Source organism: Ambystoma mexicanum, chromosome 1p (assembly GCF_040938575.1).
Source record: "Ambystoma mexicanum isolate Mex_15411 chromosome 1p, UKY_AmexF1_1, whole genome shotgun sequence".
Lineage (NCBI taxonomy): Eukaryota > Metazoa > Chordata > Amphibia > Caudata > Ambystomatidae > Ambystoma > Ambystoma mexicanum.
In genome coordinates this window covers 426,930,174-426,953,984 of record NC_090921.1, presented here as the reverse complement: position 1 = coordinate 426,953,984, position 23,811 = coordinate 426,930,174, and positions in this window count along the sequence as shown.

Sequence of the window (23,811 nt, the reverse complement as noted above, 5' to 3'; positions counted from 1 at the left end):
GCAGCATTGACTAGTAATGAGGGTGTAGCGACACAAGAGATGCAACCAGTGCAGCAAAGTAATGCAGTATATCGTATGGCTCAGAGTGGGTAACATTTTTGGCCAGGGGGAAGAGAGGAATGGACCCAGGGTAGGAGGACGGGGTGCATTTCAGAACCTTCAGGGAGGAGGAGGATTTAATGGCAGATAGCCGCAACAATGTTGGAATTGCGGCAGGATGGGACATGTAGCCAAAACATATAGAAGTAGAGGGGGCATGTAGCAAAATTGGCAAACTTTAAGAGGGTGGATGGGCTATGTCCTACAACATGATACAGAACCACAGGAATATTATGCCCAAGATCACACACAGAATCAGGCACATGCGCTGCAACCACAGCAGACACAGCAAGCTCCATTACAAATGCAATAATCACAAGGGCAACCACAGCAAGTACCTATGCAAACCTAACAGATACAGACCCGACAAGCATAGACATACCATGCCATGGTACTACAATGGAACACAAATGGGCTTTGTGACAGTGGTAGGAGGAAATCCTTTTACAGGTACAGGGATGAATTTATATCCATAATAGGACAGGCCACAGAGCGGCCTGATGTGTTCAGTACTATCAGTGACACCAGACTCCCAAGAGGAACCAAGGGTCAAGGTAACGACAGGAGGCAAGACAATATTGTTCTTGTAGACACGGTAGACACCGAAGACACCTTGTAGACAATAGAGCAACTTGCTCCATTTATGCACAGGGATTCCCTGGGGTAATGAGCTTAGTTCCTTTTACAGATGAATGACCAATCTCTAATTAAGAACACAATATGTCAATGCCCTTATTATATTCTCGGCAGACACCAGTTAACCTACTAGGACGTGACTAGATGACAAAACGTAACATGATAATATCTTTTACTGACAAGGGAATAGTGTGTTCCACTCCAGGGATACAATGAGCGTCATTACGGGTCTGGTGGTAACGCTGCCGGTGCAACTGGCGGGTTGCCGCCAGACCCATAAATATTTACTGGTGCCTGACTTCCCGGTGCCACTGTGAGATTACAACCCCGGTGCCCCGGAAAGTCAGGTACCGGTAAAATGTAAGTCCCCAATCCCATAGAGTCCTGTAGAACCAAATCTGGTTTGGCACGCATCACGCATAGTAAAATACGAGAAAGACCTTTACAAAAAGAAATGGCGAATAAGCCCAGCCGGAACCAATGGATTTAAGTTCGAGGCTACCAAGATAGCCTAAAAATGTAACTCTCACCTGGTATCCACGGGGGCGCCACCGAGTCCAAACTGGTTCACCCTTGGACCTCTTCCTTTGGACCCTCGTGTGGCTGAAGACCAGGTCTGAAACACAGTAGTTAGATTTTAGCTTGGTATTCTCCTCTGACCCAGGGCCCACCTCCCATAGGAGTTATGCAGTTTTCCCCCAGTCACACAGCCTGGTCCAGTAGGACTCTATGGCAGTGGGGACATGTGCCGGTGTTCCATGACCGTTCTGCCTACCGAGGCCGCTGTGCCCGGCAGGGTTAGACATGTCAGGCACAGCATCTCTGGCAGGAAGACCTATAATATGCCGGACCGAAAACAACAGTGCCGGTAAGCTTACCAGCACCCTTGTTTCTGGACCAGCAAGGCCGTAATGAGGACCATGATATTAATGTGAATGAATTTATATCAGCCTTCACAGGCCAGAAAGCATTACAAGTAGTCCCTTTAGATCCAGAAGTATTTTTGTATAGATATAGAGTGACTGTTTTAATACCGTGGTTAACTAAATTGAAAGGTAAAATATTGAGAATACATGAAATGTTTTTGTTTGATAGAAAGGAAAAGTGGTTGTCCATGGAACAGATGATGAGGGTAGAGGATGGAGAGCAGTAATAGCCCTCGGTGAAGGATATAGATTGACAGACTAAAAGCTGTTTTGGGATGATTAGTCTGATGATGAATTAGTATTCTTCATAAATCTCACTCACTGGATTAAAGTGGAGAGTATGGAAATACTACAGAGAATGGTGATAGTAAAAAAGAAACCATAATTTCTCCAGGAAGATTTTGAGAAAGTGACAATTATTTTATGGCCCATGTTAGGCAGAATCATATGCAGTACCCTTTGGGAACACCACACACAATTAAGGCTACAAGTGCAAGTACAAATTCACCTTTGATACAAGTCTGTACTACACAGTAAGTGGTAGCGATGGCTGAGCAGCCGGACATATCTCAAGAGTAAAGTGGCAGTATCAACAGTTACACAAAGGACAGCAATTACAATGGTTCAAACAAACACTGACTCAAGGTGTCTGAGTAAAAGAATATACATTCATTTACGAATCAGTTGTAAAACAATTCACTTAATAAAGCAGCAGAAAAATCACACTTCTAATATACTACACAACACCCAATCAATTCTGGACAAGTTAGGCTTAAAATAAAGTGTGAGCAAAATGGTACTCTAGCAAAAGGGAGGGAAAGACAAGGTTATTCACAAGCAGCACCAACAAGTAAGTAGGCACGGAAATCTAGAAAAAGCTGGCTACAATGAGAATTCAAATCCATAGGCTTGGGCCAATGTTAATGGTTCAGAGTCTTTGCAGAGGATCACACAGTTCTGAGTAGTTTGCGGTTAAGTCTTTGCCAAGAGTTTGAAACGTAGTTGGTCGGAAGGAAAGTTATTTAAAAAAGAAGAGTAGAGAAGGACAAGCCCTCGGATTGGCAAAAGATTTCTAACACTTTCACCGTGGTCCGACGGAACGAACAACCGGGTTAGAGCAGTACCTTAAATAATAAAGCAGACTGTAGCTGAGGCAGATGTTCCTGGCAGGTCGTGCAGGCTCACGCTTCCTGAAGCGACTGTCGGACTGACACGAAGTAGGAAGACTGTAGGGTCCTGCACTGCCCAGGGAAGAAACCAGCAGCAGAGCAAAGCAACGAATAAAAGGTGCGCTTCTTAAAACCCAAACAGGGTCCGATCCTCCTGGCTATCCGGTTCATTGCAGCGATGCACAGCAAATTTGACAAGGGGAGGGAGGCCTTGCTTGGTGTTTGGCGAACTGGTTGGACCCACCAGCTCAAGGGAAGAAGATTCCTTGCAGATCTTCTCTGTCGTCGAAGTTTGGAGATTCGGACCCGCAGTAGGGCTTCACTGGGAGGTTCAGTCATGGTAGTGGTCCTCTTCTTTCAGCTTCTCTTCGGTTCTCTCGATCCAGTGGCAACTCTGTCTTCCTAGTCCCAGAGACCTGCTTTTTATGCAGTTTTCCCCCAGTCACACAGCCTGGCTGTCAATCACACAGCCGGGTGGCTGTCCTGGCAGGACAGTCACCTAGCCAATCAAACCAGAGTGTGACTTCAGTTCCAAGGGAACCATGTGCATGGAGCCTAAAACCCCTCCCTCACATCCTGGCCACCCAGACTCTCAAGCGCCTAAGGAGGGCTTCTGTTCAGAAGCCCGCCAAAGGACGGTGAACAAAGGAACCAAATCTGGTTTGGCACGCAGAGTAAAATACGAGAAAGACCTTTACAAAAAGAAATGGCGAATAAGCCCAGCCGGAACCAATTAAAAGTAAATGCGGTCTAGCGGATTTAAGTTCGAGGCTATCAAGATAGCCTAAAAATTTAACTCTCACCTGGTATCCACAGGGGCGCCACCCAGTCCAAACTGGTTCACCCTTGGACCTCTTCCTTTGGACCCTCGTGTGGCTGAAGACCAGGTCTGAAACACAGTAGTTAGATTTTAGCTTGGTATTCTCCTCTGACCCAGGGCCCACCTCCCATAGGGACCCAAGGACCCCATGGTGCACTTCTCACCTTGCTTCTTCATAAGGTGTGCTCTCTGTCTTGTCACTCGGTGCAGGGGTGCATTGGGGTTGGGCTCGTCGCTGCCTAGTTACTTCACTGGAGCGACTCTAGAGTCCAGACCTGCTGCGACTCCGTTCTTCAGGTAAGTCTGTCTTGATGGTGTGTTCTTTGTTTTGTAATTGTCTCTATTTAACTCTTTCCTTTGTTTATAGGTGTGGATGCTGTCCTCGTGAAGTCGCGCAGTTTGTGCACGAGATGGTAATAAAGCGCGGAGCGCGGCGCTATATGCTTTTCTTGTGCTAACCTGTTTATATTGTCTTTCTTGCAGGCTGCGGTGCTGATTCGGAATACGTGTGTCGAGACGATGGAGAGCGGTGAGTAGTGGTGAGCGAACCGCTTACTGGCACTCTGACTTGGAACCAGCCCTTCCGTTCTTCTGCAGGTGTTGGAGGCCGTTCTGTGCAGGTAAGCGAGTGTTTATTGAATGTGAAGAATAAACGCTTACTAATGTTGTTTTCTCAGTTTCTTTTCCCTGGTAGCGGTTTTCTTGATGGAGCGAGATCCGCCGAGATGTTGACTGTTCGGGATCCTGGAGCGGAGTACGAGAGCTGATTTCAAAAGGTATGCAAATACTAATGGGGTCTTATCTTTGTTTCTTGCAGGAGATCAGGTCCGGCGTGCGGATGAAGATTCCAGCTGACTGCAGTGAACGTCACGCTGCAGCAAGCAGAGCAACGCGAAGCTTGTTCTGCAATCCAGGCGTGGCTTATATAGCCTGCAGGTATCCCAGGTGTCCCTGGGCCTGCCACACCCAAAATGCTAGACTGCATGACTCAGTTATGGAACTGAGCCATGTGGGAGCATGCATGTTGTCGAAAAAATGCTCTTATGGGCCCAGATTATTGGCTTTTCATTTGAGCCAAAGGCGCCAGGACTGACTCCAAGTGCGTCTGGAGGCAAATGTCAAGGCCCTTGAGGCCCTGATGAAGGTACTGGGTGCAGCCCACATGATCTGACACCCCAGTCCAAGGGCAGAAGTCGTGACAAAAACAGTACCAAGGCTATTTACATAGACCGTCGTAGGAAAAATATGGTAGATACCACTGCCACCAGCCAAATCTTAAAGAAAGGGGAATGAAATAATGTTCCATGAGAGACAGACAAAAAGGGATAACTATTAACCCTTTCTAGTACTCTATGGAAGATAGTTTGTACTGGGTCTGTGAATCTAAAAAGACTAATAAAGTCCATGTTCTGAGAGACAGTAGTCAGTCCCAGAATATGGAGTTTAGAGTGGGAAGTCTGAAAAAAACAACCCTGTGTCACTGCACTAAAGGTGCTGTGTGACACACAGCAAAAAGATGATGCCTATGGAGTAGGTGAGGCTCCACAGTCTGTGAACACAAACATGTTAAACACATAGCAAAACACATGTAAGAGTGGGAAAAAGGCTCATACTCTTACCAGGTGAAAAAGATAAATCCTAGAAATCCAGCAAAGCTGCGGGACTCAGTAGGTAAGGGAAATTAGCCATTCTGGAGAATTCTCCCTAACAGACCATCAGTCCTTATGACCTAGGCCTATTGAAAGGAGTAGGAACAGTTAAAATCAAGCTTAAACCAGGAGCAATGTTTAATGATGCAAGGAATTTTGGTGCCATCTGAGACCCCATGTAACATGGCTGTGTACCCAGTGAAGAAATCTATTGGTGGGTCGTGGATATTTATTCAGGATCTTTGCCCCCCTAAAAATTATTGTTAAAACAGAGTTTCCTTTAGTTCCAAATCATGCCACAATATTATGTAATACTCCATCTAAGGCTAAATATGTTACAGTTATAGATTTAAAAAAACACATTCTTCTCAATTCCCCTCCACAAGGACTCACAAGATTTGACTTCCTTGTCATATAGAATTATCCACCTGAAACATACTTGTTTGACCCATTGGTACTGAGAGTCCCAATCAATCTTTAACAGGGTCCTTCAGATGGGCTTGGCAATGTACAGCTTGAGTGTGCAATAATACAGTAAGTAGATGACATATTGGTGTGCAATGAGATGGAGGAAAGGTTTAGGGAAGAGTCAGTGTGATTCAGGACCAAGAGGGGAGAAAAGTGACACCTGAAAGAGCAGAAGCAATTATGAAGACTTCAGAACCTAAAACAGTGAGGTTTTAGGCCTATCTAACTATTACAGGGCTTGGGTAATCGATTACATCACATATATTCAACCACTTTTAAAAGGACGTAAAGAATCACAGGTAGACAACAGTAAGATAACATGGACAGATGAAATGACTGAAGAATTTGAGGAATTAAAAAAGGAAATTAGCACAGCCCCTGTACTAGAAATTCTAGCTATCATGAATAATGTTACTTATTTTTCTTTCAAATGGAGAAGTCATTACAGTAGATCTCACACAGAAAATGGCACTAGGACATGGGTGCAAACAATTGGTTTATTACAGTGGGAATTTAGATCCAGGTATGAAAGGGAATTGCTCTAGTGAACAAGTTCTAGCTGCTGCAGCATTTGCAATTGAAAAGGCTTGAAGTATTACAATGGGGTATGTAGTAACGTTATTCATTGAGCATGCATTATTTGCCATTCTCAAGAAACCAAAAAGTACATTTACTACATAAAGAGCATCAGGGTACATGGTAATTATCTCAAACCCTGTGATCAAAATTGTTAGATGCAGAATAGTGAATGCAACACCATTCATAGTGCAACCAGTAGGGGAGGATGAGTATGTACATGGCTGCACAACGTATACTGAATTTTATGACATTCCAAGTGTTAGAGAAAATGCTTTTGTGGGGGGAGTTATTTTTATTACTGGTTCTTTCAAAATTGATCACTCTACTGACAAAAGGTATAATAGGTCAACAGTAGTAAAGCTTAACCGAGAGGGTGAATTTGAAGTAGTTACAAGCACAAGATTGCCTTTGCATTGCTAAAACACAGGTTGAAATATTAGTGGTGTTTATCGTTGCACTCCAAAGATATGAGGCTAAGGAAGTGACAGTGTTCTCTGACTACATCTATATGAAATCAACTGTGCATGCAGGTTTGTCACGCTGGGAAATAAGGGGCTTCATCTACTCAGACAGCACTCCAGTGCAACCAAATGCAGCACTATTGGATAAGCTCATTGAGGTATTAAGGCCCCCATTGACTATCACAGTCGTAAAATGAGCAGCACATACTAAAAGAACAGACGTCATTTGTCATGGAAATGAAGCTGCAGATTTAGAAGCCAAAAAGGCAGCCTACTTCCCAAATATTTCTGATTTTGAAGTAAGAAGTAAATAACAGGACAATGCATGTTGGTAAAGGATGGCTTTAACATGCTGTCTATTGTTCAGTTAATTGAAATAAAAGATCGAGCCTCACAGGAGGTACAAGATTTATGGCACAAATTGGGTTGTTCTTTATCCCTCACTAGGCAAGGATAGTACTGGAAAGCCAGGTATGCCTCTAGCATTGTTGAGGGTAGCGCTGGGGCAGCTTAACTACCCCGCGCATACTACACAAGAGACTCTTGCTGCTATAATAGCAGAAGATTGTTTTTCACCAAATTTGAAGAACATGTGGCACAGTTTATTGGGAATTGCATCATGTACCAGACATTTACTGCAGGGCACACTTTGAAAATAGTTAGAGGAGCAATTCCTAGACCAAATGGCCCATTTCAGCATCTACATATAGATGATGTGGATTTGTTGCAGACATACAATGGTTATAGGTACATGCTGGTAGTGGTATGTCCCTTTTCTAGATGGATCGAGGCAGGTCCATGTACGCACACCGATGCCACATGCACCACCAAGTCCATTGTGTGTGTGAGGTGTTCCCAAGAAGGGGTGTGTGTGAAGTGCTGAGGTCTGACACTGTTCGCATATTTTTAAATGAACTATTTGAGAAAATAACTATTTTATTAGGTATTGTCAGGTGTATCGACCCACGTTCAAGTAATTATGCTGCAACATTTGGTCCTGTGGGCTTAGAAAATCCAAGATGGCTGAAAAGCTAACATTTGCGCCGGAATCCAGGAAAACCGGGCAGTTTTTGCGCACACCAAAATGGTCGCCTGACCTGCCACCTACCAGTGCGAGCGTGATGGGCCAGAAGCGCCATGAATGAAACGTGGTGCCAAAGGAAAAACAGCAGTGCCTGTTAACTCAAAAAGCGCTTTCAAATCACCTTTGTTTCTCTGAATGCAAGCTCAAAATGCCTATTTCAAACATTGCAAGATATTCAAAAATCTTACTGAACACCAGCAGACGTCTGGTAGAATGAAGTCTTGCGTGCATACCAAAGCTGGAAAGATGAAGAGCCTAAAATAATATTCATAACAAAACTGGCTGAACTGTGGATGTCAGCAGCTTAAGTGAAATGGGATTTAAAGCCACTAAAATCGAAATGTGTAAAATAAATGAGTGGCCTACTTTTGAGTGTCACATAGGTTGCAACTGTTTAAATGTCATAGTTTTGAACTTAGAATCAGCATTCTAGCTGCATGTGTCAAAATGGTAAGTTTGATTTGAATGAAGAAAAATGGGAACAAAAGTGACCTTTGGCTGAAGCCTGGCTTAAGGAGATTGAATTCTGCCCGGCAACTACCCCCGACAGGAGTTGAAACTTGCCCAGCAACTGTATTCACAGGCCTGGCCTGCCTTCTGCTGCCCCACCAAAAGGAGATCACACCTATCTGATTGAATCAGGGGAGGGGTACCTGGGAGCAGGGAAACAGAAAAATGAACTTCCCTTTGCTCCAAGCAATTGCTAAATCAGGGGGTCATAAATGGCTTCCTCTTGGAAGGAAATGGGAGGGGCACTGCCTCTGTGATTCCCCCATGTGCTTTGGGAAACCACACCCCTCTGGGCCAGAGCATAATTTTAGAAAGATGGATAATTCATAGTACATAATTGTCAAAAATTATATCAATAATATCATTATTCCTGTGATTTTTCTGTGCACATTTTAAGAGGTGTTAGGACTCTGTGGTATGTTCTGGGGGGTAGTAGCGGAGAATAGGGTATTACTCCAAATGTATGTATGTTAGAAATCTGACACTTCATCATCTGATGCCCATATTCCTTGCGCACATTTCTGTAAATTCTGGAAAAGTTTAGAGGTTGTGTTCTGGATGAAAAGGGCAGAATTCTGTCAGAACTGAACACAACATCTTACAAAGACAGGGATTGGATGGTTTGGCGCTACAGAAAATATGTTAACTGGACATATAATATTAGAAAAATTGTACATAGATAAATATGCATTTAAGTCAAAAATAGATTTGTGTGCAAAGTGACAAGGGGAGTGTTCTTTCTGTATACCATAAAAATGACACAGTGTCTCATGACACTGAATGACTCACAATTCAGTTCCCCAGTCAGGCGACAGAGAATCCTATAGCCTATCACGATCCTCAGAGGGTTGGGCATAGAAAGTCAGCCTTCCCACCCATTTTCAAAAGATATAAAAAGAGCCACTGAGATCCAAGGAGGGACTTCACTTTCCACTTTCTTGTGAAGCACTTTGACGGGAGACTCCAGACTTCAAATCCAGACAGATCCAGAGACCAGAACTTAGAATTCAGACTCCAGAATTTAAAGCAGAGGGGCCAATCCACAAGCTGAATCCTTTTCAGCAGGCCTCAAAATCTTTTGCAACCTGATATTCAACAGCCGGGCGAGCTGTTTGATTCTGGCTAGAACCCTGTGCCAGAACCCAGAAAGCAGAGTTGTATCCAGAACCGCAGACCAGACCGCTGTGGAGTGCCGATAGAAGACCAGACCGCTGTGCAGTGCCAACAACTTTGGCCAGAACCAGAGATCCAGACCAGCAGAGCAGAGAGAACCGCAGCTAAACCTGTTGACCAGATCTGTGACGAGGCCCATTCCTTCCAAAATTAGGAGTGAGTATCCAGCCAGAGCTGTGCAAAACCAATCTCTTAGTTTAAAATAATCTCATCCCATCCATTTCAACCTATTTAGAACTGCATACAAATCATGTGTCCATTCTGTAATTTCAAACCTGTGAAAGTGTCATTTGTCATTTGAATCTTACTTTATTTCTGAGAATTTACCTCCACTAAATCGTCCGTATCTTTTGAACCGCATGTCCTAGGAGCGAGATTTCATTTTAAAGCTAAGAATCTAAGATTTCCAACAAGCTCAAAACCGACTCCTTATACTTTTTTCCGTAATCGCGATCGACGCACTCGGAAAAAGTGCCGCAAATTGCAATTTGGCTCAATTTCTCCACCTGTCAAAAATCGCTGTCTTTTGCTTCCATTGCTGAAATTCGTTTTCAACCTGATAATCCCTCATGAATCACTGATAGTGTTGACCTGAACCAATCATAAGTAGCTATCACCTATCCTGAATCTTCTATAGGGAATTAAAATAATTTTTAGCATATTTTCACTTCATTGCAAATCACATTAAAAGTATTTCTGCATGTTTTAAAAGCAAACCGGTTGCTCCAAGCTTGCTAGGAGGGAACTGGAATTTGTATTGCATTTGATGGTATTCCTGAAAACTGTGTGCTCTTTTTCCATCTCCTTACATTGCATACGGGGGGAGTGAATTGTCAAAAGAAAAAGTGATCATATTATCTCTTGTTGAAACCATATCAGTTTATTTCTGTGCTGCATTCTTTCCATCATTGCTTTCCCATGAAACCATAAAAGTATTCTCTGCTATCTTATCCTTTCTATACTAACTCCTCACTGATTGAAAAGAGTGTGCAATTGTAACATTATCCATTGTTGATCAACATCATATTCATAATTGTGCTATCAAATATTACTTTATTTATAAAAGTGTGATATATATATATATATATATTGTTTAATTCTTCAAATAAATCTTTTAATTTGCAAAACAAACCTACTTCTTGGCTCAGTGAGGTCAGGGGGATTCAAAGAGAGGGGCATTATACAAAGGTTTATCATCCAGATCTATGAACTTGTCATACAAATATATAAATAAGGGCTTCCCTTGGGCATCCCAGACTAGGCATTGACTTAGTTGGAGTGCTGAATTGAAGTCACTTAACAGTATAAAACACAATTTCTCTTCTGCCTTTCACCTGCATGTGATTTGGATTTGTGAGAGAATAAATTAACTCCTTAAAGAGAGGAAAGCAAATATTAAGATAACTTTGAAGAAGGGGTGGTTACACTGTTTGTCCCCTGCGGTATATGCATAGCAAACTCAGCCTGGCTCAGATCACCACCTAACTCCTAACGAGTTGGTGACTGGACGCTGACTGAGAACACCCCTTGCTCCTCCACCTAGGGTAGAAACTGATGCCCAGAGTGCAGTGAAGCCATTAGGTGATGAGATGCATGACTAGCAACTAAGAACCAGAGGGAGGGTCAAAGCAGACTGAAGAAGAAAGTCAGCCTACTTATGCAGACTGCTTATTGAAACAGCCAATCTTATATCCAAATGACCACACATAAAATAAGCTTTACTTTGAGGGACCCTGTGAGGTAGAAGTAGTTATCCCCACGGCTGTTAAACTACAAGGAAGACGAGCCTGGCTGTATTTGCATGACATCAAACCATACAAGGGAGAAACCTCGACCCCTCCTGCATCTACTGACAGCAAAGCAAGAGAATAAGTTACGCGTATGCAGACAAGATCAGCAACTAGGAGCAAATAAAAGGAGTTTATGAAATAATAAAAATACCCTTGAAATAAAGATCAACAATTCTTATATCTAATAAGGAATTAATGGACTTGCAGCTATCCTGGAACTTTTTTAGATAGGTGAAAGGAACAATGTGTCGATGCACCAGAGCCAAAGGACAAGGAAAACACTGGATCCTCTATGATACCCATCACAATAACATTATGCACATTCTTGAATGCTGTTTTACCTATATAATACAGACTCATCGAGCTCTGATAAGACAACATGGGGACATTATAGATTTTTTGGGCAATCCTAAAAACAATCACATTATTTTCAAAATTATTGTGGCAATTATTTTGCAGTTCTTGATATAAAAGTGTAAGTTACAGAAGATAACACGATAACATATTGAATAAAATAAAATGGGAAAGTTCCAAAATGTGAGAAACTCACTACCATCAAGAAAGTCGATACGTTTTTCAGGAATGGTAATTGTGATTACATTTTGTCTTATGATTGGTCTTTTCTTTCTTATTATGGCATCCAGACACATGATGATTAAAAATGCAGATACTGTGGGGGGACAATGAAACATCCTTCATAATCCCTAACAAAAGCACAAGCAGCATCTTCCCTAATTTTACAAAATAAATTGTTCGACTTAAACAAGATGTTGGAGAAGATCATGAAAGCATAAATACATATCTTGATAATTAAGCTCACCTAAAGAATAACCTATGTATTAGCACATGAAGGAGGTTGGAGAGAGAACGTCAGATGAAAGCTGGTATGTGTGTTTTCTCATCCCCTACACCATGAACACAGCCAGAACATTTATTGCAAAACAAATGTCTGCACATGATGCGAAGTGCCTCAGTCATCTGGCAGTGTGCACAACCAGAGTACCATTCAAAGGAAAATGGGCAACCTACGATGCTGATCAAGGATAACATTTCTTTTTTTTTTGTGGGGTTGTACAAAACCTTATACAAAATAACTAATATTACTGGTTCGTCTTATAGTAAAACCAAGCAAAATGGATAAAGAAAAAAGAAAAAAAGAAGAATAGAAAGAAACAAAAACAAATAGGGGACATTAATACAATTAAAAATGAAAAGCAATCAGCATAAAAACATACTGCTATTGTGGGAATTAAGAACAATAATGTTACAATCCACTACATTTCACTGTTTTTTTACCCTATATCCCCATATTGTCTTGACAAAGATGATGTTACTGACTTAAAAGTAGTACCGATAATGTACCAATCAGGTGTCTTGCCATGCAGTTCTTCTGTAGAATTCCAGTGTCTTACTAGGGGGCACTAGGGAGAAAGACATAGGAGGGACTTAGATGGATGAATGTGTCCCACTGCCGCAGTTGTTTTATGAAAGTGCAATGTCACCTCAGGAAGCTGCTTCTTTCCAGAATCTGAACCACAGCAATAGTTAGCGCTGTTTCATGACCCGAGATCATTCTGTCCCAAAGCATGTCTGAAGCTATGTCCTCTTCTCCAGTTGTGAATTTGGCAAGGAGTGACGATCTCAGTTGCCAGGTGCCTTCGCATTCCATCAAGAGATGTTTCAGATATTGATTTTCCGGGTTGGAGCATGTTCTGCACAATTGAACAGTTACATCCCCCTACCCCCTGTTTGTTAGGATTTCCCCAGTACAGACAAGGTTAAGTCGGGTTCTCAAGAAGTTATTCCTAATTTTCCAGTCTGCGAACTAACATTTCCATATGAAGATATTTATGTGAAAACACAAAGGATGGAGATAGGGATGGGTTGGAAAAGCATAAAACATTTTTTTCCATCCCAGATTGGAGAACAAATAAAGGTTGTCGAAATAAGGAGGATGGAATGTTCAGATAGGGTGTAAAGATCAGGAGTACCATGATGCTGGGAGAGACTTCAGCTATTGGTGTATGGACAAGTGTCTGCCAGTACATGATGGGAAGAAATAATTTTATCTTGCCCTGCACACCTATTGAAGAAGGAACCAATATGCATAGTACAAATAGTGAATTATATGTGTTTAGAATCATGGGCCTAGTACTCTAAGCTACTAACATGGGTTGGCAATGAAGCAGGACCCGTATCTATAATACCACTAAAAAATCTGACAACATGTTTCAAAAATGAAGGTCTGCTCCTGGATGGAGAAAATAAAGGATGAAAACAGGTGCTCAAAGTGGCAGGAATGAATGGAGGAACTGCCATGGTGATGGATCCATATTGGGCATGTGGATCCACAGTTTACATGTAGCTGCCTAAAGATTGGGGAGGAGTATGCTCCTTTTTGGTCATAAACGTTCCGGCATTAGTGATTCCTCAAAGTGACCTTCATATTGACGAATGTCTGAAAATGGATGAACGCAGAGAAAGAAGAGGTTGCTCAACCTCTGCTGACTAAAGACGGATAAGCATTTCTCATAAAAATCAACAGAATCCTATAACGATATTCCAGATGAGCATACATTATTCAGCAAGACGGCGATGATAATGACATCTATATTTATGCCAGGACTTCAGACTGCAGTGAATGCCAAGTGACTTCAGATTACCAGATGGGAGCTGCTGCAAATGATCAATGCAACAATAAAAGGGTTAAATGGAAGCAGAGAAGAACTGAGGGCCATTAGGTTTATAACCCTCCAGAACAGGTATGTCCTGGACTTAATTAAAGCAATTGAAGCAGGCGTGTGCGCCAAGGTCAGGCCTTCTTGTTGTGCATTCATACCTTCCCATGATGGAGAAAAGGGTTTTAAGGAGACAATGGAACCCTGACGGAAGCAATAACTATGCCGACAACCCTGCGTACGAAGATGGAGAATGAAGTTGATGAGACAGCAGGAGATTACTGGTTTTCGTCTCTGTTTTCATGGATTCCAACCTGGCTGCCAAATGCCTTCAAATTACTAGGAGCAATACTAGTGTTGTTATTGCTAGGATTCTGTCTCAAAAGGATCATTTTAGGACAATGCCAGAAAACCACCAAGAAAGCTATTGGGATGAAGATAATTATGGATGTGAATTGAGATCTTATACCACATACTGAAGTTACAACGCGTGAGAAAATAATGAAAAGTCCTCTGGAACCCCTAGGAACAACGTTCTACTATCCTAAGGATCACAAGAAATATGTAGGGCACTGGGTATTTTGTCGACCATCTGGGGAATATTGTCATATGACCGGGAGTGTGGTTGAGCATATAAAGAATGCAGGTGACCTGAGGGGGATGACAAAAATATGGATCCCAAAGAAACCTAGATGTGAACAGAGGATGAAGAAGTTTGAAGAAGAGGAGGTGGTTGAGGACTCTACCAGAGGGGGGTATATAGAGGAGCAGGTGGACATGTTATCCCTAGCTCCCGCCCCCTCCCCTCTGTCATACTGGAACAGTAGGAGAAGAGCCCTATGTGGGGCACCTGGTATCATCCCAATACTGCATCGAGTACATGAGAGACGATATACACTCAGACAACCATATCAAATGTACCCTCGCACTGACAGGGTGGAAGAATGTCTTCACACACCATTGAACATCATAGAGCTATGAGTGAAAACTGACAAATGCAGACTGACTTCATAGAGGAAAGATACTGAGATACACGGAAACGATATGCAAATATTCAAAGAATAAAGATTTAACTGAAGTAACAAGAGAAACATAAAATCAAACATGAAGAAATTGTATATGCAAAGAAGATAAAGTAACCTGCTGCTTAATAAATGTATATACGCAGAAACGCAAGGTAGATGAGACACATAGAAGCTTGCTGCAGAGGAAAGCATAACATGGCTAGAGCGGCCATCATGGAAAGATGGACGTCAGACTCGTATTAAAACCAATCAAGCTACCTCAGAGACAGACCGGGCTGCAGAGTCAGGAGATGCTGGAAAAACAGCTTTACGTGAGAGGAGTCAATTGGCCTGGGATCAAGGATGCTACTGCAAGGAATAATTGCAAGGCACAAGGGGAGTCAAAAGGATAATCCATGTACATAAGACATGTCAAAGACCAATCCGCTGCCATTTTTCAGCTATAATCAGTATTATACCTATTTAGAGGTGCTTCAAGTCATGCCCACCAGATAAGGGACAGCTAATGAAGTTATTAGCACTTGTATATACTATAGGTACACATGTTCCCTTAACCAATCCCTCCCTTCAATAGGTTTTAGTTAGCCACATAATATGACATCATAGATGATGCGTATCGAGGTATATAACATTGTATAATCACATTTGGGTGTGATTGCGTGAATTACTGCCTATTAATCGCCAAATTGCCCCACTTTATTTCTACACTGATAATAAAGTAGTACTTTGCCCTATTCTTTGAGTATTTCCAGTTATTTGGGTCCAAGATCATCATTGGTAATGCCATCTAGCACATGAGATGCTTCAAGGTGCTAAGACACATCTCACTCTGAGATGAGGAACAGGCATGGATCCACATGGCAGGTTCCGCAGAACAAAGGTGTGCAGACTAGTGCTGTTGATCTAATAAAAAGGGAAGAAGAACTGTCAAAATGGAGAGGCCCTCCCAGGACTAAGTGGGAGTGTCATGAGGCAAGACTCCGGTGGTCTGTATGGCAGCATTGGAAATATGTTGCTATGGTTTCCTTATTCACCCCCAAGATGGCGGCAGGTATCACTTGCAGCAGTTCAGTACTCCCGCTTCCTTTTATGCACTGGGCCCCGCCCTCTGTACCCACAGTGATTCATAAGGAATGGTGAACAGTGGGACTAGGCATGGCTACTCTCAGCAGCACGCATATCGTGTGTTTGTACCTGGTGACAGAAACTTTCATGATTCTTTTCTCTTGCTCTGCCTTTCCAACTCTACCGGTCTATTCTATGTGCTGTATCAAACAGCCCTTTCTCTCCGATCCTAGCAACAGAATTACTCGGACGCTACAGTTCCGGGTAGGCTCTGCATCCTCGTTTCCTAGGCAACCCACGTTAACACTCTCTCCAGCTCTCGGTCTGTGTTCAGAACGCTGGATCCTGATCACCGCCGTGTTACAGACAGCGTTACTCGCAATGCTCCTACACCCTGTGCCCACGCACCAGTAACAACATTTTCCGTTTCACATCCCCAGATTACCGGTAGGCAGAAAGCACCTCTCCCTTCCACCTACGAACTTCCTTTCATCTCTTCCTGCGTGTCACGTATGTTTATCTTTCTTCACTATTACCAGGTCTTTAGAAATCCTAGCAGCAATAACAACCTGAACCCTCGAGACCCACAGAATGAATCCAGGATAATCACCAACACTGCTTGACATCACAGGGGAAGGGGATGTCTCCTCCATGACTAATCCTCTTCTCTCTTGTATTATCTTCTCACAACTCTGAGGAAGACATTGTGTATCCAGCCTGCAGAAGCAGCAAAGTAACAACACCGGGGACCCCAAGGACCTTCCATCACTAGAGGCGTCGCAGGGTTTTTTCCCCAGAGGGTTTCCCTGGAAACCCTGCACCTTCCTAGCTGTTATCGGCAGGGGAATTCTCATTTCATCTGCTGCTGCATCAACCCAGATTAGTGCTTTAACCTTTACTATAATTGGTCGTTATTTGCAGAATCATTACAGGGAGATTCATATGATGACAGCTGTAGACGAGACAGGACACCAAGAGCACTGAGAACGCAATTCTTACCTGCTGGCAACTGTGTCACTAGAAACTTCATTGCAGACAGACATCCTCGAGCGGCAGAAGCCTGAGCTCCCATCCAGTCAGAAAGCCTGGAGCACATGGGGAAGCTGAGACATGCAGCTCAGAGGACGGGAGTGAGCGTGGAGCCACCGGAAGCCGTGGAAGCAGTGACGGGAAGCCATGGAAGCCCAGAGCACCCACGAACAACTAAAAACCACCGGTAAGCTCGCCAGAGAGGTTGGGGAGGTCGGGACCATTGGCAAGAAGGTATGGAGAAGGCAGAATCACAAAAGTGAGTCTGGTCATATAATGAATCATGGCCTCCACACCAGTCTTCATAGTCACAGTACCTGGCAGGAGAGTATACCAGGTTGGTTGTAAATAACGGATTAGTAGTAGTAGTAGTAGCAAACCAAGAAGACCAAACTACAGGAAGAGAGAGCCAAAGCAGTCTTCATTCTCACGGCACCTGGCAGGAGAGTATACCAGGTCGGCTGAGAAGAACGTAGGAGATGTAGTAGCAAACAAAGAAGACCAAACCACATGAAGAGAGAGCCAAAGCAATCTTCATGCCCACAGTACCTGGCAGGATAGTACACCAGGTTGGATGTGACCATAGAAGAAGTAGTAGTCGTAGTAGTAGAAGCCAACCAAGAAGATTACAATTATAGCCAAGGCAAGTCTAGCACGCACACTCACTTGAAGAGAGAGCCAAAGCAATCTTCATATGCATAGAACCTGGCAGGGCAGTATACCAGGTTGGCTGGGGCCAGCAAAGCATTAGTACACCAGCAAGAAAGCGCAATTTAAATATACAGTGGAGACAAAGCCTAAGACTCACTCATATATGTAGAGAGAGAAAAGCACTCTTCATAAACCTGTCAAGATAATGTACCGGGTGGGCTGTGAAACCAAGGCGAAGGAAAGAGGAAAAGACTTGCATTGAACATTCCGAGGGCATGACAACCTGGGAGTAAGGTTGTCCTTGAACGCGAAAAGGGGAGAAGACCCTCATTGAACATTCAGAGGGCACGACAACCTGGGAATAAGGTTGCCCTTCCTCTCCTTGAAGTTTATTTTTTGCACCATTTTGGAACATTGTTTTTGTGAGTGGAACACAACGTTTAAACTAAAGAAAATACACTTTTCACATTAGTTTAAGTTCTAAGTGTGAGGGCTGGAAATGGGAATTTTGGACAGGACAGTGGGCTTGTTTATTTTGACTATCCTGACAAATTACTTAGAATATTATTTTGAGGCAGGGAAACCCCTCTTAGTATTTGGATCAGGAACATGTTTCTCCAACCCTTATTTTGTTTAATAAATGTCAATGCTAACAATCATGCCGCTATGTGTCAATCTCCTCTTGCCACACCCTTACAGTATACACAAGCCAAAACTGTTGGATTTTCCAATGCTTGTTTTTAACAGGACAGTGAAGGACATGCATACTGCTTATCAATCGCGTGGCTAAAGACAGATCAGGTTCAGACATTTTTAATACACTGTAGCACCTTTACAACTCCAATTAAGTCATAAACGTTGACAAGACTGCTTTAGGAATACACTGGCAGGCACGTCAAGCTCAAAGGTTGATAGTAAAGCTTGATAAACTAGCTCAATGAGTTCCTACGAAGATGTGTTTTGGGCGGGGAGGGGCAGGAAGTGGTTGGGAATGGCCCTAGGGAGTAACATGGCCATGGGAAGTCAATGGGTGGAAAAATAACCAAACAACACCTATAAGCTTTGTATACCTCCACTTTTTCCATTAATCCCTAACTGTACTCTAAAGCAATAGTATAAGCTTATAGGCGGTGTTAGCACCACCTAATAGCCTAAACTGAAAATGACTTCAAATATAAAGCGCAGCCCCCAATTTTCCTCACTACTGTATTTCACTCAGGGAATAGCTCCAGAGAATGCCTTCTTGTGAACCCTCCAGTCAAGTAAAAGTATAGCCGAGCAAGTGAGGAGCCATCCCTACTACAGTTCAGGTTAGTAGTCCCCAGATTCATTGCTGGGAGGACTAGGGGGCTACAGCCCTGGATCTTTTGGTTGTAGCCCCGGATAGAAGCTTAGGCTAGCCCTGAAACCCGACAGTCCCAACATTAGCATAGCCCTGGATCTTTTCCACCCCTGGTTGTCCCTCAGAAAACTGCCACTTAGAATCATCGCACGATGGAGGTGCTGATCACCTAGAAGTTAAGGAAATGCACAGCAAATCTCGTCCTTCACTTATGGGGTATCCTGGCCTTTGCGGGAGTTCGCAGTCACTATGTATCAGCGTAGTCAGTTCGTCCCAGGTGATGCACACAATGGTATGGTGCCCATTTCAAGTCACCCGCAAATACTGCACTTTGGATCCCTAGTGTTCAAGGCCGCAAGAGTCCTTGTTTTTGCTTATGCATAGACCACCCAGATAAGCTGCTGGGTTTTCTGAAAGCCTGGATGATCTGGTCACAAACATATGTCTGACCTCCCCCTACTTACAAGCCTGGTATGCATGTCTCAAGATCTCACATGACGAGACGTCATAGATAGCACTGTCATTTACTACCACTATCTTGTTACAGGAAACTGTGAAAACTCTACCCTAGACAAATGTGTAACTTTCTGGCCACCTACCCACTCTCGTCAGAATCGAATCCCGAATATACAGAGGAAGTGGAATGTGGCCACAAATGGATTCTGGGAAGTCTTGCACCAGACGAAAACGTCAGGACTTCACCAAAAAATGAGTTGCTAAATGGTTGACTGCAGCTGGCAAGGAATCTTAAGAAACCAGAGCCAGAATGGAAGTGGCAAGCCACATAAAATGCAGAAGATGTAGCCATCTTTTATCAGTCAGCTTGCAAAAAATGGTGCACATCACTTTTGCCGAATGGCAACTTTGCCAGATATGTTTTCGCCACATTTGTTTGCCTTTTCTTTTACCACAAACCTGTAGATGGTAAGTTGGGGGTAAGATATATAATGGGGTGGGGTGGAAGGTAGGGCTGTAGGAACCCCCCCTCCCCCCGGTAGGGGTCCCACTAACCCCCCACTGTTTGTGCTAAAAAAACAAAAACAGCCAAATCAGCAAAACAAATTCGCTGAAGATTCATATAAACCAAGTAGAGACTCTAATCCAGCTGGCAAAGCCAACAATACACAAAGGAATTATTTGCAATGATACATGAGCTTCACTCTTCTCGTGCCCTAGCTTCTGCCATTATACCTTCAAAAGATCTGTGTGACCAATTAGCTGCTTTTGTTCCAATAACATTCAGAAATGACATGAAGGCATGCAGGCTGGCCCCACACTCACACCCACCGCGCCAACAATACCTATGCCTCCACCACATCCAGCTCACAGACTTTCTGCACTGTCACCATTAGATTTAGAATAGTTTCTGCATCCAGCACATGTTCATGGTCATTTCTAAACTCCTGTCCCCCTAGTCTCTTTAAAGGATCACCTCTCCACAAATAATGATTCCCTCCACTTCAAATAATGCTCAAAGGTTCTGTTACACTTACTATGGTTCCAAGCAGCTTAAAGTGCTTTGATGGAAGAGGGTGGGTGGGGGGGTGAACCCCCTTCTTCACATTGTAGGCAGCGCCATCAAGAAATAGTCAACACAGAGTAAAGTTCAAGGTGAGTTTATAATTGATGTGCCCTATAGTGAGACACGTGTTTAGGCAAAATCCTTGCCTTTTTCAATCAGGGCTAGTCAAGTTACGAACATATAGTAAAACAACTGGTGCAAGAAAAAAACTAAATGGAATTGATAAATAAAGTTTAGACAGTTTTTAAACATATATGGTAAATGAAACGTCACAGAGAGAATGGGGGGATAATGGAGGAGATTGTAGTGTAAAACAAAGAAAAGAAATAAAATCGGGAGAGAAAACAAAAACATGTCTTGTAAATATATTTAAAAAAATGTTATAGTTGATGAATAGTTTGGACAGGATTATTTCGTATCCAAACATTTGGTGGTAGGTTTGTGTGCGAATTTTGCAAAAGGCGGGAGATGCACAATGTGCAACTTCGCACACGAACCTACCACCAAATTTAGGGATATTTACGGAACAACAGCAAATATTCAGGACAACATCAACTGTAAATCAAAATATGTTGTGTATGCAGTTATTTGCACATGTTGAAAAATCTCCATTGGCAGCACCATTCGTGAACTGAGGATTAGAATACGTGAACACCTTGCCTCAGTAGGCAGCCAAGATGCAACACTACCACTTGCGGTTCACTGGCAAACATATCACCAAATGGAAGACAAAGGTGACATCAAATTTATTGGACTAAGGAAAATACGTCTTGGCAGACGTGGAGGAAATAGAGCATTATGCCTAAGGCAACAGGAAGCGCAAACCATTTGCAAATTCAGATCCACCACGGTGGGCCTGAACTCTGACAATGAGATGGGGGTCTTTTTGTAAATTGAATTTTGCGAATTGTCAAAGTTCATGTAACATACTATTTAATGTACTCAGCAGACTATATAGTCAATGTGCTAAATTGTGTCATAGAACATCAATCACATACACGTGCTAATCACCCAATTCACCAATCATGTAGCAAATGTCCTTTCTTCAGCTCACTACCAGTTACATAAATATAGATGCATGTTAATAATATGGAGAATTCTCTCAACCTACACCTTCTTTCAAACTCTCCAACCCACTAATTGACTAGTACTTCAGTCGGTCATCATTAACACCCCAACCTGCCACCACAGATCCACCTCAGTCAGTATTTAATTTTTTCCGTTTAGATACAACAATTACTTAACGATTGAAATTGATGGTTTCGCAATCAGAGTGCATTATACTATGAGACTAAATCAGAAATCGAACCTCTAAATTCGAGCCGTTTTTATTTTTATTTCTCATGGGACTCTTTTTGTGATACCATACTTAATTGTGTTATCTCCTTAACATTATTTAAAATTAGCTCAGACAAACACCACATTAATCTGGTTTCCATGTTTATTTTTCTCCGATAGAACGGAATTAGATGATAATCCACATTGCACAGGTTTTAAACCTGTTTAGAGATCACTAACCCGCGATCTCAATGCCCAAAACATGGCGCCCTTCCAGCACTGGCGACCATGCAAGTGAAGAAGGACTACAATCACCTAAGTAACCGTAGCACTAAACAAAACTGAAGCGCGGCCTCTCGGCAAGTGTTGCCGACTCTTGGAGCCCGAGTAGACTATTGCCAGGTAAGCCCTAAGCCCAATGCGGCTCACTTGTGCATATCACAGTGAGTTGACAGTCAGGTAACAAGCAGCACATCTCACACTTAATCGTCTTAAGGAACTCCTATTTGCATCCGTGTATTCGGATGCTGAATTTAAATGACACAGACTATTGTACTTTTATGAGCCACAAATTTATAGATGCTGTTTTCCATATATATATCGTTGCACCGAATGTTCCAATGCCAACTCAGAATATGTAAACTCAATTAACTAGCTATACTTGGATTACTTTAATCGCAGACGTCTACGGTACTACTGCACGGTTAGGAAACTTATCTTAAATATATTTTATTTAATCTTGCTCTTCAAAACATGCAATGCTTTAGAATCTCTCAGCACTTGGTGAATCATCAAATGGAAACCCTGGGCTCCTCTCTTACCGCTAGAGTTTTCTTCTAGATCTAATATATTTAATATGGCCAAAAATGCTGAAAAATGTTACCTCTTACAGGCGGGATTTAACCTATTGACAGGGCAACCAGAAACCTTTCTAAAAGATCAGACTGTGATACATTAATTAGGTAAGCAACTCACCACTTTTTTACAAGTATTATGCGAAATAATCCTGTCTAAATGATTCATCAACTATAACATTTTTGGAAATATATTCACAAGACATGTTTTTGTTTTCTCTCCCGATTTTATGTCTTTTCTTTGTTTTACCCTACAATCTCCTCCTTTATCCCCCCATTCCCTCTGTGACGTTGCATTTATCATATATGTTTAAAAACTGTCTAAACTTTATTTATCAATTCCATTTAGTTTTTTTCTTGCACCAGTTGTTTTGCTATATGTTCGTAACTTGACTAGCCCTGATTGAAAAAGGCACAGACTTTGCCGAAACACATGTCTCACTATAGGGCACATCAATTATAAACTCACCTTGAACTTTACTCTGTGTTGACTATTTCTTGATGGCGCTGCCTACAATGTGAAGAAGGGGGTTCACTCCCCCCCCTTTTCTTTTGAACTTACAAAACGGAGCAAGGGGTATTCTCCGTTCCTTCACCAGGCAGACGACACTTCTCTATGCGCAGGAGCTAAACAAGTTGATATGCCAAGACCCCCACTCTGTGATCAATAAAGTGATTTGATCACAACTCTCTCAAATAACCAAATACGAATATTCAAGGAAGATCCAACTACGGTTACTGCTTAAGATGACTGCTACCATACTATTATCTAAACCATAAAATAATAAACATTTTTACAACAATAGCATTCGTAAAATGGGGTTAGATTTTTCCTTTCAGAAAGCATTACAAACTCAAGCACAAGCACAAATGTTAGGAGATATTGGTCACTTGAATCTGATACCACAAAAGGACATGTGGTTAAATAAATACTGTGCGGTTCGTTTTTACATACATTGAACGAACACTTTAAGAAAGTGATTGGTATATCATGTAGCATTTT